The 8,161-nt window shown below is 40.7% G+C and overlaps 1 long non-coding RNA gene across 1 annotated transcript; it reads left to right on the top strand.

The window, feature by feature from the left end:
* Positions 1-285: 285 nt before the first annotated feature.
* LOC118162436 lies at positions 286-7,382 on the top strand. Its single transcript, XR_004748449.1, has 3 exons — positions 286-455; positions 4,049-4,142; positions 6,253-7,382. It is a non-coding gene; the product is annotated as an uncharacterized LOC118162436 (long non-coding RNA).
* Positions 7,383-8,161: the final 779 nt, after the last annotated feature.

Raw genomic sequence — 8,161 nt, 5'->3', positions numbered from 1 at the left:
GAGCCGGGTTACAGCTCAGAAGGCTGACACTTGATGGGTTTATAAATATAGGGTTTATAAATATAGGGTTTATAAATACAAATCAATAGTGAAGGAATGTAGAACGCATGTATATGGGCTCGGTGTCGGAGGAGCCCCACACGACGGGGCCGTGAAGGGAGCCCGCAGGTGCAGGGGGGCGGGGCGGGGCGGCAGGAGGGGGGCGGGGCCACGGTTTGAGGAGGGAGGGGCGGGGTTTGCGGGGGGCGTGGCTTGCAGCCGGCCGCAGCCGTCGCGCAGGCGCAGTGCGGGCCGTGTCCCGGCGCCATCCCGTCAGTGTCGGCGCGGTGCGGCGAGGGCAGGGCCGGGTTGTGCCGGGCCGGGCAGGGCCGTGCCGGGCATGGCGGAGAAGAAGCAGCCGGTGGACCTGGGGCTCCTGGAGGAGGACGACGAGTTCGAGGAGTTCCCGGCGGAAGGTGGCCGGCGGGGGTGGGGAGAGGGGCTGCGGGGGAGGCGCGGCCTGCAGGCCGCCGGGCCTGAGGCCTGGCTGAGGGGGGTAGCGGGGGGGGGGCCGCGGGGCGCTGCCACGGCTCCTCCGGGAGCACCACCCGGGCTGGGCGGGCCGGGGCCAAGCACGAGGAGCCTCCTGGGGGGCCCTGACCCGTGAATGGTAGTGGGAAGCCCGAAGTGCTGGGTCATGGGGCTGCGGGCGGCCCTCGGGCAGGGTTGGAAACCCTGAGGTGGGAATGAGGGCGAGAAGGGAGCAGCGCGCTCTGTGGTCGCCTTAGATCTCTTCTTTCCCTACGCAGCAATTTTTGTAGGTACAAGATATATCGAGCAAGGGAGTTACGCGACTCTGGGCCTCAATAATAAAACTCGCCGGTGGGCTTTTAATGCAGTAGCCTTGAAAAGCCCTCTGTTAGGGCACAGTTATTTTCTGTGTCCTCAATTCTGCCAGTTTGTCAAGCTGTGTATGGTGATGTATGGTGTACAGCACGGATGCAATGGCTGTAGTTATTGGGCTATACCGTCATCTTTACATGTGATACCTCGCTGGCTGTACGGCCCTTACGTATTCTGAAAATACTGTTTGCACTTATGGTGAAAAGAGTTATTGAGGTAGCTGAGATGATAGTTGAACTGAGAAGACTAGCGCTTTCTTCTTCTCCATATACTTCCTAAAGATGTAATCAATATTTGTTTGTTGTAAATTGAGTATTAACTGTAAGCACGAAGGAAGCCCTGAAGTGTACTTCTGAACCTTAGATGGGCCAGTGCACTGAATGGCTGTCACAGCACTTGCTCCTAAGCCTTGCAGTGGTAAGAGTCTCCGTTCAGTGTTTGCTGCTGATTTGAGTATTTGTATTGATCTCAACTCGTCTTAAAATTCTGTGCCTTTAAGTTTCTCATATTGTCAGCAGAAGGAACTTTTTAATGATTTTACCTTCTCATTCAATAACTTCTTTCACAATAATTTTCAGATCACATTGAAAGTTATCGTCAGTTGCTTAGGAAAGAATCATGATAAATATCTGATGAAACCCCTGCCAGATGTTGTTATTTCACAGTAAAGCACCACTTTCTATACTGCAGAAAAACTTCAAGTTCTGTTGCCTTTTTTATTCCAAAGGATATTAGGTAATGCAAATTTAGGTCACAGACAAAAACACTGGCATTTGAGGACACTTCCTTTATTTCTACTTGGATTTTTTTTTTTCTTGAAACTGTTTATCAATTCAAGTTTGAAATGATAAAATCCCAAGCAGATGTTTTCTTTTTTTTTTATTTGAAATACAGCATGACAAGTTCAAGTATATATGAACTCATCACTTACAAGCTTTGTGTGCAGTGTTTCTCAGAATGTAAAACGTAATGTGTAAATTGCTAGGATTTTAGGTTGTCTTCTACCCTGAAAACCACTTTGCTTCCCTTTCCCAAGTACAAAATAGGGCAAGAAGTTATCATTATATAAAAATAATTTTATAAAGAGTCCAACCTTGACAAGTTGATCGGAATTGACAGCCTGCTGCTGTTGTCAGCAAAATTCCCAAGTCCAACATTCTTGGTGCTTCCAATCGTAGATAATGCTGCATCACTTCTTACTGTTATCCGTACACAGGCATGTGATATAGCTGGAATAGTTTTAGTGTGGATTTCTGAAGTATGGGGTCAGCATACACACTGCAGAATGTCATGGCTGCAGCAAGAAGAATATATTTTAGGCTTTACTTTCGCTATCTTTTTTTCTCTCCCTGCTCACCCTCCCCCGCTTCTGTTGTAGAAAAAGACGTGGCCTTTTTGACTCTTCTTTACTCACTGTGATTTGGAACCCACTTCCCCAGTCTCCCCAGCTCTTTTATGGCTGAAGCTGGATTTCTTGTGTTGGATACTAGTTACTATGATATATATATATATATTAATTACTTACACTAGTACATAGAAAAGCTTGACTTTGGTGTTCATTTAATTCTGGTTTGAGATTTTTTTTTTTTTTTTTTTTTCTGAAATCCAGCTAGTGATATGACTGGTAAAGTCTTTATTTTGACCAAAAAAAAAAAGAAAAAAAAGTCTATTGCATATAAATTGGAAAAGCTTATTGTAAATAGTACTAAAATAAAATCCTTCCCTTGGAGTAGTGAGCAGTACACTAAACTCAAATACTGCATTTTCTTACGCTGCACTTTTCCTTCACCTTTTCTTTCCAGTTCCTTCTTGTGCTCTCATTAAGATCAGTAGAATTTCTATCGTCCTTTGTCTTTTCCCTTTATATAATTTATTTGAGAAGTTTAATTGTAATGTCTTCTACATCTGTGTCTTTAATCAGTTACAAATGTTTTTTTTTTTTCTGCTCTGGTGAATCTCAAGCATGAATTTTGTTGCCTGTCTACATTAAAAATGGGAGGAAAAATGCACAGACCAACCTTCATTCTTACGAATAAAGTTGTTCACTGTGAATTAGTCCTTAATCTTTTACCCTAATAGCTTTTTTTTTTTTTTTTTTCATCTGTCTGTCCATATTTTAATGTAACTTTGGCCCTTAGACCTCAAAGCTTTGAGTGGGCAGCAGCTGGCTTACTGAATTGTAAATGCTTTGGGGAAGAGGGGAAGAATAGTGTTACCTCTGTGAATATACCAGGAGGCTTTGAGAAATACAAGGTTGGGATTCTTCTTATTTTGGTAACGTTAGAAAAGCTTATTGTCTGTCAGCAAAAGAAAACTGAAAAACTGTGATGGGATAGTTCCCAAATGAAATAAACTCTCTTGTGTTTACAAAGCCATCCTGAGCCTTTCTGATTTCTTATTTTTGTTATTTTTATACACTACCAAGTTAGATATTTTTTTTTATAATGAACTATTAAGTGGGTGATCAGTAATTTGTCAAGAGTGGTGTGCTAGGTTATTTTATTATAGGAAAAATAGAAATTAGGTTAGCAGATGGACTTTCAGCGTCTTGCTGCTGTAAAGAAATGGCTTCCACTATTTTTGGAACCCAGAAGTAGCTGGTTACTGGTAGCAACTGCCGTTGGCAGGTGCACCTTTCAATTTGCCTTTGCTTCTACATCACAGATATGTTTTTGGCATTTATCCATAGGCTGTCAACGTCTGATGTGAGTGAATGGAGGATCTGAGTGTGTGTGTGTTTGACGTACACTTGCTTTTAATTGTGAGGGGAGAAATAGGAGACACAAACCTAGAACTGCACACCTCTTGTTGTGATTTTAGGAGTCAAATACTCAGTATTTCTCTTTTCTTACTATGGTGTTGCAACTTATTTCTCTGTATGAAAAATGTCCTTTCTGAGTGTGTAATCCTGCAAGCCATGGTGTGTAGTGTGTAATGATTTTCTTACCGAGGTATATTTTTGTTGTAATTCAGGATTTTTTAAAAAAATCTCACTTTCCTGTTTGGTCTCATACTGAAGTATGATCTGAACATCTCTGTTATAGAGAGAAATTTGTTACCATCTGAAGTCTGCCTTACCCAGAGGCCGAGCTAATCAGTCAATAAGATGCAGTACCAAAGCAATGCAGCATGCGGTATTTATTTAGCTTTCTTTTCCTGCCTTTAGATTGGACTGGTTTAGATGAAGATGAAGATGCACATGTCTGGGAAGACAACTGGGATGATGACAATGTAGAAGATGATTTCTCCAATCAGTTAAGGTAATTTGATTTTTAACTTACTGTTCTAGAAGCTGAATAAAGTGTCTTAAACTGCGCTGTTCAGTTGTTAATATCTGAAAGTTCTGCTTACTTATAAAAAGAGGTCTGAAAACAGGAATAAACAAAGTCTCTGTTTTGTGTTGATGTACGTGAAAGCCTTTCTGAACCAGATTTAAGGGATTACAGAACAGAATCACAGAATAGTCTGGGTTGGAAGAGACCTCCAAGATCACCGAGTCCAACCTCTGACCTAATGCTAACAAATCTTCCACTAAACCATATCCCTAAGCTCTACATCTAAATGTCTTTTAAAGACCTCCAGGGATGGTGACTCAACCACTTCCCTGGGCAGCCCATTCCAGTGACTAACAACCCTTTCAGTAAAGAAGTTCTTCCTAACATCCAACCTAAACTTCCCCTGGCGCAACTTTAGCCCATTCCCCCTCGTCCTGTCACCAGGCACGTGGGAGAATAGACCAACCCCCACCTCGCTACAGCCTCCTTTCAGGTACCTGTAGAGTGCATCCAATAAGGTTACCCCTGAGAACAATTTGGAGTACTGCTGAGCATCTCATCTCTTAATAATTGAACTGTGAATTCTGAGATATGCCTAATGTCATTGATATGCTCAGGCTTTTGTGGTGTTACACAAGACAGTACAAAGATGTGGAAAATCTGAATTGTGCTGCAAAGATTAATGGCAAGGGAGCCAAGATTCTTTCTTCTGTGCTGTATGGTATGCGAAGTGTGGTAATACATTTTTTCTATACCTTCAAACAGTATTGCTGTTCTTTGACCAAACAGACAATTTTGCCTAGAGCTCCTCCCTTGTGTGTTAAGACCATGCTGTTTGTGTGTGATGATAGCGAAGTAGTGTTTATAACATCCTTTAAAAAAGTGATAGCAATTCAGGTACCTCTAATCCTGTTGTTTAGTCTTGGTCACTTGTAGTTTCAGTTAATCCCTTAGTGATATGTAATTATAACTTAAGTTGTTTTAAGAGTCAATACAAATTCACATTTTATAATTAGTCCTTCAGTACGTTGCATGCCGCGCAGCCTTCTGTAATACCGCCTGATTAAACGCTTCCTGGGATGATCTCTTGTAAAGGGAAAAGTGGCCCTTTGTGTAGCAGGCACAAAACAAAGCTTGTTGGTATAGTTTTTGCTTATAAGGCTGAAAGGTAATGAAATACTAATGTTGGAAAAACGGTTGATATGTAGTGAAATGCAGACCTTAAAAGGATGGCATAATTCGTAATGAATGTAGTTAACACGGAAATCTTCAATCTACATCTTATAGCCTGTAGTGTTGGTGACCACATACTTGTCTTAAAATGATAGTTGGCAGTGTTGCTTTGTTGCAGCATGTTTTTATTTCATCTTCAGAAAGAAAATGCAGCAGTCCTTCATTTCTAAAGTTAAAATGCCAAGTATGTAAACTAACCTGAGATGTAGACCCACCGTGTCTAGATACACATGTGGTAAGACTGGGATATAAAATGGTGTAGCTCTGGTTGGTGTGTTGGAGGCAGGTAGGAGGCTAAGTGGGGACAGGTTAGGAAAAATAACCTTTGCTGTTGCTAACCTGCTGCCACAGCCAAGGTGAACAAAACAATCCTTTTTCCACAGAATTGTATTGCACCAAGATTTTAAAATAGTGCTGATACAAAAGTGTATATGGCTAATTTTGGAAGAACATGTATTTAAATCACTCAGATTAGTGAGTTCCTTGAGTTTAAGGAAATCTTGAGGATAACCAGTGTAAGACAATACGTTTTTTTTCCTAATGTGTTGTTATTGCTGTCTTAGAGGTGCTGCTTTGCAACATAAAGTTGTCCTTCAGCCAGACTGGGGCAGAGGATAAGTAAACGTGATTAAAACAAATGTTTGAATTTTTCATATGGGATTTACTTCTAGTGATCCTAAGCCATTAAGATGAAATTGAGCTATAAAACAAGTGAGGTTAAGGTTATTAATGTGAACCAGGAAGCAGTGTGACATGTTCATGCTATTTCTAAAATGGTAGTATATTGTGCAGTGTATTTTTTTTTAAATGCAGATGTCTGACTATTTGTATATTTTAATATACCCATATTTTTTCTCTACAGAGCTGAATTAGAAAAACATGGATACAAGATGGAAACCTCGTAGTTTTTGCTGATATGGAGCAAACGTTGAACTGTGGATAGACTATATTGAGAAAAGATGGAAAGTGAGAAGACAGTTCATTATCTGCTTGGATTTATTATTGTTTTGTATGAAAAATAAAGTTTTTAATCTTAGCCAAAGTCATATGTTCAGCCTCTGCTAAACTGGTAACCTGTATTTTGGTTCTTAAATGCTTTGTGTGACAGTTCACAGAGAATGCTACTAGAGATCTATCAGTGGCTGACGTTATTGCACCAGCTCCGGTGATGGGGAATTAAATAAGCACGACTACAATGCAAACTATTGAACATCTCTGTCATAAGTGATGTGGAGTCTTTAAAAAAAATACTCATGAAAGAAATAAAATACTTCTGTGTTCCAGTTAAAATGCAGCAGAGGTAGAAAGGACTTTAGGGAGTAAAGTAATAAAGCTCATTTTGCCTTAAGGTTTTATTTCATAATGGTTTGGGTTTTTTTTGTTAGCAATTTAATGTGGATACCAGTTTGATCGTTTTGAAGATAAAACCCACTTTTAAAGTGTGTCTTACAACAGCAGAAATCCAAATTCTACAATTTTGTCCTGTCATTTCTCAACTCTGGTAAAGAAGAGACCTCTGTGGAGGTGAGAAAAGTTCTCTTATGCTTATTTAATCCTAGGAATCTCTGCTGAAATTGCCTCCAATTTGCCAGTTACAGCAGTTCATCTGTATCACACAAATGCCTGCTGAGAACGGAAATCAAACTTCCAACTCATTTCATGGAGGCCAACAAATAGTTGCCAGATAGATACAATGGTAGTGACTGGATTCGATTACTCTGAACTAGCAAACAGAAGGTGGAAATTACAAAACCTATTACCAATTCCATGAATCCTCCCCAAAGGAGCTGTTAAAGCTGGTGTATGCAAAGACATAGGGAGATACGGCAATTCTGGAAATGTAGGCCATGATTGCGAATAAAGTCTTTTTTGTAATAAAGGGACAAATACAGCTGTGTACATACGGAACTCAGATTTGCTTTTACAATTCATTGCAGAGGAGCCGGATTTTTTTCTAAGTGAGTTTTCAGAATAAAGGTATTAGGTGATGGATATGTTCTAATGGTATTAAATGCTTTCTTTAACCCTGTTCACTAATTAACGGTATCTTATAAGGGCATGTATTAATGCAAAATGCTATGAAGATGACAAAAGCAAATGTCTCTTCCCCCGCCTGTTTAGGTAATGTTATATTTGTGGTGGAGGAAAGATTTGCTGTGCTTCTTACTGGGAAAAGAAAGGGAGGCATTTTCAGGTAGACTGTCCTTGGCTCGAGTAAGTGGCTAGTTGTGGTAGAAATACACAGATGGTGCAGCCCCATTCTGAAGAATGTGAAGTACCAAGTTTGTATTTTGACAAGTAACAAAAGTCTGCGTATTGAGCAGCAAATAACAATCCAAACACCTTCGCATTAGGGTTGGGACATATAAAAAAATTGGGATTGTCGGTGCTACTGATGTGTTAATAGTGGGAGGCTGAGTAATGAGGCTGACCAAGAAAAGATGACAGATGAATTATGGAAATGTGTAGAGCAATCGCTGGATAGGGGCAGCTGCTTTCCATTATAGGATTCGGGCAACCTGGCTAAGGCAGCCCTATCCCATCAATTCTAGCAGCAGGAGGAAGCTGTTGAGGCAGAAAAGCGTCTGCCTCAAGAAATCTTGCTTACTTTTTGCTGAGCCATGGTTGCCTCCTGTTAGTATATTCCTTCTGCTTTCTTCACAAAAGCAGAATTAGAGTAGAAGTCTATCTCAGTGCCAACTTTCAGCTGCTAGAACCTCATTGCCTTTTTTTTTTTAATCTTTTGAAGGTTGGTTTGATGACAGTTGTGT

Source organism: Oxyura jamaicensis, chromosome 2 (genome assembly GCF_011077185.1).
Source record: "Oxyura jamaicensis isolate SHBP4307 breed ruddy duck chromosome 2, BPBGC_Ojam_1.0, whole genome shotgun sequence".
NCBI lineage: Eukaryota > Metazoa > Chordata > Aves > Anseriformes > Anatidae > Oxyura > Oxyura jamaicensis.
The sequence above is the reverse complement of the archived record's forward strand: the minus strand, read 5'-3'. Positions and strand labels throughout refer to the sequence as shown.